We start from the raw sequence: 10,041 nt of genomic DNA on the forward strand, positions 1-10,041 counted from the left end.
CACGGTCTCGGCACGACCGCGACGAACGCCGACGAGCGTCCAACAATCGCTCGTACGTCGCGTACGTCCTCTCGTCCGCTCTTATTCGTATCCTTCTTCGTGCGCTTTCCCCTTTCTCCGACTCTGAAACGTTCTCTTTTATTTTAAGAAGAACGACGGCGGGTGGTTAAGGCAAGAAGGGACAGAGAGAGACAGATAGAGAGTAACGATACGCAACGCAAGCAGTCTTAGGTTTACGTGAGCAACCCTCAGCCAGGCGTGGTCCAGGAATTGTATCCGTGGACCGCAATGTGCGTTCGAAATGTCGATGTTCATGTGTCCTGCAGTTCACACGTTGACGCGCAATTAGCTGCGTTCTTCATCGACCCACGAGCCAAGTGATCCACCGTTCAGGGTAATCTTTTATATATTTACAACATTTTTATACTCTTTGTACTCTTAATTCTCGGTTCGAGCGAAGCCGAGTTCCGACACGTTCGACCAACGGGAATCGGACGCGCAGAAGTCGCCATAGGATTGACGACACGAAAATGTTCGAAAAAAAAACCGACGAACGCGCGAAGATTCGCGCGTCCGTCGGCCGGGCGTAAAGTACATTATGATATATAACAACCATCGAGATCGAAGCTCCGTTCGTCAGGAAACGACGGGGATATACACACCCGATTCTGAATCCTCTGTACAGCACACGATCTCGCGAACGAGTAAGCACGGTGGCTAGCCCATGTTATGTATGTAATGCGTAATTCCACTCCCTCGTCAAATTTATTCAAGAAACAGCGCGCGTGCATCTCCATCGTTCGGGCGATGTAAAGATTCGATGGGATTCGCGCGGCCGTCCGCCTCGAGCGGTCTTTCTTCCCAATATCCAGAAGCAGAGTTTGAAAAACTCTAGCGACGGTACGGGTGTCCGACTCACGACATCGAGGCTTCGAAGCCGGCGATCCCCTCCGAACGGATGGCGACCACGCGACGACTGAAAGCGTGAAAAATCGACGAAAGAGAGAACACATCTCCGTTCAGGTGGGTGTTTGTAAAACAAAAATTCGATGGGACTCGCAGCCATAGCCATCGTCCTCGCGCGGTCTTTCGTCCCAACATCCAGAAGCAGAGTTTGAAAAAACTCTAGCGACGGCACGGGTGTCCGACTCACGACAACGAGGATAGAGACACGGCCGGTCCCCTCCGAACGGGATATATGCGACGATAGACGACAAACTAGATGTAAAGCTTTAGTCTCGTTCAGGTAGCGTACAAAATAAAAATTCGATGGGACTCGCAGCCATCGTCCTCGCGCGGTCTTTCGTCCCAATATCCAGAAGCAGAGTTTGAAAAAACTCTAGCGACGGCACGGGTGTCCGACTCACGACAACGAGGATAGAGACACGGCCGGTCCCCTCTGAACGAACTTCGGCTAGACTAGTTACGAATCGTCATCGTCGCATAGCGGGCCAAACATCCACGCAATGCGTCTTCGTTCTAGGTTACCCGATCCACGAGTATATGTTACAAGTGGTTTCGTTATTTCGAACAAAACGACATACGAAGAGCACACGCCCTATGGGTAGGAAGCACGTTTCGAGAACGCGCGAGAGTTTTGAAGAAAGAGACGAGAGGAAGTCGACGCAGAAGGTATCCATGGATCTTCGAAGAGAATCTTCGAAGACTATATCGGTATCCTTTCGCTCTGCGCGACTCGCTACACGTTCTTTCGCTCTCGTCGACTCGTTGAGCTTCGTTCGATCCCAAAGAGGAGTCTTCGATATGTCCCGTTGCTAGGAGGAGAGCAAACGCAACACAGACTACGAAACATAGAAGAGAATAGGCGAAGAGCACGATCTCTCCGACACGAGGCACTTTAGAGATTTTCTTATTTCGTACAGCGGTTTCCACGATGCAAATACGAAATACGAGATCGTGACGGCGGGTCTTTCTGTGTACGGCCTCGCGCAGGCGCCACGACTGCATTTCTCTTTGCACGTAAGTGGTTTCCGTCGTAATTTTTTAGTTTGATATATTTGTGTTACAAGGCTGGCGTTCCCTTTTATAGTTATTAGAATTTCATATATATTATTCGGAGACGGCGGGTCTTTCTGTGTACGACCTCACGCAGGCGCCTCGAATTCTTATATATATATATATTATATCTCTTCATCCCGATGATCGAGAGAGAGTGCCACCTTCTCTTCGTATAATTCCGTAGCTGGAGGGTCGTCTCCTCCTTACGGTTGTTTCATATTTTTGCCAACGGAGGTTGCCAAGCTCCGTGGCGATCTTTGCGTTTGTTAAAGTACATAGCTTGTTGATACGTCGTATATACTTTGATTCGTCGGTATAGGAGGAGTACGGCTCCTTACCGACGTATATATATATATATATGTTTTTCATGTTCAAGTCAAATTCTTTTGGTTTTTTATATCGTTAATGATCCTTCCGCAGGTTCACCTACGGAAACCTTGTTACGACTTTTACTTCCTCTAAATGATCAAGTTTGGTCATCTTCCCGGTAACATCGGCAATGCTTATCACATTGGCCGCGCACCAGTCCGAAGACCTCACTAAATCATTCAATCGGTAGTAGCGACGGGCGGTGTGTACAAAGGGCAGGGACGTAATCAACGCGAGCTTATGACTCGCGCTTACTGGGAATTCCTCGTTCATGGGGAATAATTGCAAGCCCCAATCCCTAGCACGAAGGAGGTTCAGCGGGTTACCCGGGCCTTTCGGCCAGGGAAAACACGCTGATTCCTTCAGTGTAGCGCGCGTGCGGCCCAGAACATCTAAGGGCATCACAGACCTGTTATTGCTCAATCTCGTGCGGCTAGAAGCCGCCTGTTCCTCTAAGAAGATTTGTTTGTACGTTGGTAGTAAAAACCCACCGACCGAAGCCGGGGGCCTTCGAGATACCATAAGTTACGTCTATTTAGCAGGCTAGAGTCTCGTTCGTTATCGGAATTAACCAGACAAATCGCTCCACCAACTAAGAACGGCCATGCACCACCACCCACCGAATCAAGAAAGAGCTATCAATCTGTCAATCCTTCCGGTGTCCGGGCCTGGTGAGGTTTCCCGTGTTGAGTCAAATTAAGCCGCAGGCTCCACTCCTGGTGGTGCCCTTCCGTCAATTCCTTTAAGTTTCAGCTTTGCAACCATACTTCCCCCGGAACCCAAAAGCTTTGGTTTCCCGGAAGCTGCCCGCCGAGTCATCGGAGGAACTTCGGCGGATCGCTGGCTGGCATCGTTTATGGTTAGAACTAGGGCGGTATCTGATCGCCTTCGAACCTCTAACTTTCGTTCTTGATTAATGAAAACATTTTTGGCAAATGCTTTCGCTTCTGTCCGTCTTGCGACGATCCAAGAATTTCACCTCTAACGTCGCAATACGAATGCCCCCATCTGTCCCTATTAATCATTACCTCGGGGCTCCGAAAACCAACAAAATAGAACCGAGGTCCTATTCCATTATTCCATGCACACAGTATTCAGGCGAAGGTAGCCTGCTTTAAGCACTCTAATTTGTTCAAAGTAAACGTATCGGCCCACCTCGACACTCAGTGAAGAGCACCGCGATGGGATATTAGTTGGACCGCCCGCGAGGAGCTAAGCCCACCGATAGGACGTACCACATAATGCCAGTTAAACACCGCGAGCGGTGAACCGACACTGTGACACACAGATTCAACTACGAGCTTTTTAACCGCAACAACTTTAATATACGCTATTGGAGCTGGAATTACCGCGGCTGCTGGCACCAGACTTGCCCTCCAATTGGTCCTCGTTAAAGGATTTAAAGTGTACTCATTCCGATTACGGGGCCTCGGATGAGTCCCGTATCGTTATTTTTCGTCACTACCTCCCCGTGCCGGGAGTGGGTAATTTGCGCGCCTGCTGCCTTCCTTGGATGTGGTAGCTGTTTCTCAGGCTCCCTCTCCGGAATCGAACCCTGATTCCCCGTTACCCGTTACAACCATGGTAGGCGCAGAACCTACCATCGACAGTTGATAAGGCAGACATTTGAAAGATGCGTCGCCGGTGCTAGATGACCATGCGATCAGCACAAAGTTATTCAGAGTCACCAAAACAAACGATGGACGGACAGACGAGCCATCCGCCACCGATTGGTTTTGATCTAATAAAAGCATTCCTACCATCTCTGGTCGGAATCTGTTTGCATGTATTAGCTCTAGAATTACCACAGTTATCCAAGTAAATGTAGGTATGATCTAAGAAACCATAACTGATTTAATGAGCCATTCGCGGTTTCACCTTAATGCGGCATGTACTGAGACATGCATGGCTTAATCTTTGAGACAAGCATATGACTACTGGCAGGATCAACCAGGGATCTTGTATTCGATATTTCGTTTAAGTTCTCTTCGTGTCGTAGGTGGGACGTAACACCGTACGACGAGACTTTTCATTTTTAGATATATATATATAATATACATCTATCTCCTCCTCCTTCTCTCAGCGACGTTCAAGATACACCCATAGTTCAGTAAGATCTTCGAACGCCACTCTCTCTCATCATATAGCATATGATGATACAAAAAGAGTCGTAACTTCACGAGAACACTCCTGAGATCTTTTAAATTATCTCTCTTATAACATATCTTAGCGGTAAAGCACGTATACACCTTTCACGCTGAACGAACAAGCGCGTATATCACAGTGCGTCGCGCTGGACATACCGTAAGAATATTCTCTCTCCTCTCCTCCACATACATTTATTATAAGAGAGTCTAATCTTCGAACATCACTCTCCGTAGAAGACATACTACGCAAAGATAGTAAGCTCTACAGCGGCCAATTTTAAAGACAGCATTTTATTTATAAGTATAAAAAAAGTAGCTGACGGATTTTCCCATATATGTTTGGTTGAATCGATGCTCTGTTAGTACAAGCACGCACGAAACCAACTTTCGTTGGAATACGTGCACACAGGTCACCAGCTTCCCGACTAAGGGGAACCTTGCCACGATATTTGGTCATTACGTCCAGGACAGCGACCCGCGGCGCAGCAGTGTAGAGAAAAAACCAGTACGAGAACGGAGGAACAGTCGAGAAATAGCGTAAAATACACTAAGACTCGAGGAGCGGTGACTGAATTCTCAACCGAGGCCGTAGAATAGCCACGCGCTCAACGCTGTTCCGACCGAACCGTCCGGCTCGACGTCTCTCTTATAGATACGAAAGCGCCGGCCGGCAGGCCGGCGCCGGCCGGGCTAGCGGCCGCGCGCTTATGGTGCAAAACCTCCGTAGCAACGTACCGTTCGGAAGGGACGCTGGAACTTAGTCGCGCGAACGCTCGATCACTACTATACAAAGGCAATATCCAACCATCGAAATATTTTACCAGACACTTAATTAACATAATAGAAATACATTTTTACCAAAAAATTAATTTTTTTTTTCACCGAAAAATCGCATCAGTAAACATACTCTTTTATCGATTTCGGACAAAAAACAAGTTTATAATCAATTACAACACGTTAAAATAAGTAGAAATATCCAAAAAAATATATACCTTGTAACGTTAATTAACGAAAAAATTAGAAAAATATCCCAGTCGTGTCGGTTCGACGAACGCTAATTTTTTAAAAAATTCTATAAAAATGTTTAATCCTCGTGTATTTAATTGAGATAAAACGATTTCTATAAAAAAATTTATACCTTATAACGCTTTTTAACGAATTAACTCGAAAAAATGTTCTCGCCTCGGAATTTTTCTAAGTCCCAACGTACCGGCTCGGAATTTTTCTATGTTCCAACGACCGGTCGCATCGGTCCAAACTTTTTTTCTACCTTCTCCCGATTCTAAAAACGCTTAATCCCGACGTATTTCATCGAGTTAGGACGATTTATGCAAAAATATTCCTACCTTATAACGCTTTTTACCGAGTTAACTCGAAAAAACGGTTCGGTCCGAAAATTTTCAAAGTTCCAACGACCGGACGCATAGGTCCGTTTCTAAAAAACATTTTCACGACGAAATAAACCATTAATCCCGATGTATTTCGTCGAGTTGGAACGATTTATGCAATAATATTCGTACCTTATAACGCTTTTAACGGAGTTAACTCGAAAAAATGTTCTCGCCTCGGAATTTTTCTAAGTCCCAACGTACCGGCTCGGAATTTTTCTATGTTCCAACGACCGGTCGCATCGGTCCAAACTTTTTTTCTACCTTCTCCCGATTCTAAAAACGCTTAATCCCGACGTATTTCATCGAGTTAGGACGATTTATGCAAAAATATTCCTACCTTATAACGCTTTTTACCGAGTTAACTCGAAAAAACGGTTCGGTCCGAAAATTTTCAAAGTTCCAACGACCGGACGCATAGGTCCGTTTCTAAAAAACATTTTCACGACGAAATAAACCATTAATCCCGATGTATTTCGTCGAGTTGGAACGATTTATGCAATAATATTCGTACCTTATAACGCTTTTAACGGAGTTAACTCGAAAAAATGTTCTCGCCTCGGAATTTTTCTAAGTCCCAACGTACCGGCTCGGAATTTTTCTATGTTCCAACGACCGGTCGCATCGGTCCAAACTTTTTTTCTACCTTCTCCCGATTCTAAAAACGCTTAATCCCGACGTATTTCATCGAGTTAGGACGATTTATGCAAAAATATTCCTACCTTATAACGCTTTTTACCGAGTTAACTCGAAAAAACGGTTCGGTCCGAAAATTTTCAAAGTTCCAACGACCGGACGCATAGGTCCGTTTCTAAAAAACATTTTCACGACGAAATAAACCATTAATCCCGATGTATTTCGTCGAGTTGGAACGATTTATGCAATAATATTCGTACCTTATAACGCTTTTAACGGAGTTAACTCGAAAAAATGTTCTCGCCTCGGAATTTTTCTAAGTCCCAACGTACCGGCTCGGAATTTTTCTATGTTCCAACGACCGGTCGCATCGGTCCAAACTTTTTTTCTACCTTCTCCCGATTCTAAAAACGCTTAATCCCGACGTATTTCATCGAGTTAGGACGATTTATGCAAAAATATTCCTACCTTATAACGCTTTTTACCGAGTTAACTCGAAAAAACGGTTCGGTCCGAAAATTTTCAAAGTTCCAACGACCGGACGCATAGGTCCGTTTCTAAAAAACATTTTCACGACGAAATAAACCATTAATCCCGATGTATTTCGTCGAGTTGGAACGATTTATGCAATAATATTCGTACCTTATAACGCTTTTAACGGAGTTAACTCGAAAAAATGTTCTCGCCTCGGAATTTTTCTAAGTCCCAACGTACCGGCTCGGAATTTTTCTATGTTCCAACGACCGGTCGCATCGGTCCAAACTTTTTTTCTACCTTCTCCCGATTCTAAAAACGCTTAATCCCGACGTATTTCATCGAGTTAGGACGATTTATGCAAAAATATTCCTACCTTATAACGCTTTTTACCGAGTTAACTCGAAAAAACGGTTCGGTCCGAAAATTTTCAAAGTTCCAACGACCGGACGCATAGGTCCGTTTCTAAAAAACATTTTCACGACGAAATAAACCATTAATCCCGATGTATTTCGTCGAGTTGGAACGATTTATGCAATAATATTCGTACCTTATAACGCTTTTAACGGAGTTAACTCGAAAAAATGTTCTCGCCTCGGAATTTTTCTAAGTCCCAACGTACCGGCTCGGAATTTTTCTATGTTCCAACGACCGGTCGCATCGGTCCAAACTTTTTTTCTACCTTCTCCCGATTCTAAAAACGCTTAATCCCGACGTATTTCATCGAGTTAGGACGATTTATGCAAAAATATTCCTACCTTATAACGCTTTTTACCGAGTTAACTCGAAAAAACGGTTCGGTCCGAAAATTTTCAAAGTTCCAACGACCGGACGCATAGGTCCGTTTCTAAAAAACATTTTCACGACGAAATAAACCATTAATCCCGATGTATTTCGTCGAGTTGGAACGATTTATGCAATAATATTCGTACCTTATAACGCTTTTAACGGAGTTAACTCGAAAAAATGTTCTCGCCTCGGAATTTTTCTAAGTCCCAACGTACCGGCTCGGAATTTTTCTATGTTCCAACGACCGGTCGCATCGGTCCAAACTTTTTTTCTACCTTCTCCCGATTCTAAAAACGCTTAATCCCGACGTATTTCATCGAGTTAGGACGATTTATGCAAAAATATTCCTACCTTATAACGCTTTTTACCGAGTTAACTCGAAAAAACGGTTCGGTCCGAAAATTTTCAAAGTTCCAACGACCGGACGCATAGGTCCGTTTCTAAAAAACATTTTCACGACGAAATAAACCATTAATCCCGATGTATTTCGTCGAGTTGGAACGATTTATGCAATAATATTCGTACCTTATAACGCTTTTAACGGAGTTAACTCGAAAAAATGTTCTCGCCTCGGAATTTTTCTAAGTCCCAACGTACCGGCTCGGAATTTTTCTATGTTCCAACGACCGGTCGCATCGGTCCAAACTTTTTTTCTACCTTCTCCCGATTCTAAAAACGCTTAATCCCGACGTATTTCATCGAGTTAGGACGATTTATGCAAAAATATTCCTACCTTATAACGCTTTTAAGCGAGTTATTTCGATCGGAACTTTCGGCCTCTTCGCACCGGTGCGAAAAAATTCTAAGTTCCAACCGCCCGGTCATGTTGGTCCGGCGGAAAAAATTTTTCAAAAAAATAAAGCGAAATCGTTACTTTCGACTAGATTACGTCGATACGTGACGATTCCACGCAAAATTTCGATACCTTATAACGCTTTTAAGCGAGTTATTTCGATCGGAACTTTCGGCCTCTTCGCACCGGTGCGAAAAAATTCTAAGTTCCAACCTCCCGGTCATGTTGGTCCGGTGGAAAAAATTTTTCAAAAAAATAAAGCGAAATCGTTACGTTCGACTAGATTACGTCGATACGTGACGATTCCACCAAAAATTTCGATACCTTATAACGCTTTTAAGCGAGTTATTTCGATCGGAACTTTCGGCCTCTTCGCACCGGTGCGAAAAAATTCTAAGTTCCAACCGCCCGGTCATGTTGGTCCGGCGGAAAAAATTTTTCAAAAAAATAAAGCGAAATCGTTACTTTCGACTAGATTACGTCGATACGTGACGATTCCACGCAAAATTTCGATACCTTATAACGCTTTTAAGCGAGTTATTTCGATCGGAACTTTCGGCCTCTTCGCACCGGTGCGAAAAAATTCTAAGTTCCAACCTCCCGGTCATGTTGGTCCGGTGGAAAAAATTTTTCAAAAAAATAAAGCGAAATCGTTACGTTCGACTAGATTACGTCGATACGTGACGATTCCACGCAAAATTTCGATACCTTATAACGCTTTTAAGCGAGTTATTTCGATCGGAACTTTCGGCCTCTTCGCACCGGTGCGAAAAAATTCTAAGTTCCAACCGCCCGGTCATGTTGGTCCGGCGGAAAAAATTTTTCAAAAAAATAAAGCGAAATCGTTACTTTCGACTAGATTACGTCGATACGTGACGATTCCACCAAAAATTTCGATACCTTATAACGCTTTTAAGCGAGTTATTTCGATCGGAACTTTCGGCCTCTTCGCACCGGTGCGAAAAAATTCTAAGTTCCAACCTCCCGGTCATGTTGGTCCGGTGGAAAAAATTTTTCAAAAAAATAAAGCGAAATCGTTACGTTCGACTAGATTACGTCGATACGTGACGATTCCACCAAAAATTTCGATACCTTATAACGCTTTTAAGCGAGTTATTTCGATCGGAACTTTCGGCCTCTTCGCACCGGTGCGAAAAAATTCTAAGTTCCAACCGCCCGGTCATGTTGGTCCGGCGGAAAAAATTTTTCAAAAAAATAAAGCGAAACCGTTACTTTCGACTAGATTACGTCGATACGTGACGATTCCACGCAAAATTTCGATACCTTATAACGCTTTTAAGCGAGTTATTTCGATCGGAACTTTCGGCCTCTTCGCACCGGTGCGAAAAAATTCTAAGTTCCAACCTCCCGGTCATGTTGGTCCGGTGGAAAAAATTTTTCAAAAAAATAAAGCGAAATCGTTACG

At 44.2% G+C, this 10,041-nt stretch overlaps 2 non-coding genes across 2 annotated transcripts; both read right to left on the reverse strand.

The window, feature by feature from the left end:
* Nucleotides 1–242: 242 nt before the first annotated feature.
* LOC138189266 (5.8S ribosomal RNA) lies at nucleotides 243–397 on the reverse strand. Its single transcript, XR_011175977.1, has one exon. It is a non-coding gene; the product is annotated as a 5.8S ribosomal RNA (ribosomal RNA).
* A 2,025-nt stretch (nucleotides 398–2,422) lies between these two features.
* Nucleotides 2,423–4,345, reverse strand: LOC138189310 (small subunit ribosomal RNA). The gene has a single exon (XR_011176004.1). It is a non-coding gene; the product is annotated as a small subunit ribosomal RNA (ribosomal RNA).
* Between the last annotated feature and the right edge of the window lie 5,696 nt (nucleotides 4,346–10,041).

Source organism: Bombus flavifrons, unplaced genomic scaffold, assembly GCF_040668555.2.
Source record: "Bombus flavifrons isolate JBK064 unplaced genomic scaffold, iyBomFlav1_principal scaffold0024, whole genome shotgun sequence".
Classification (NCBI taxonomy): Eukaryota; Metazoa; Arthropoda; class Insecta; order Hymenoptera; family Apidae; genus Bombus; species Bombus flavifrons.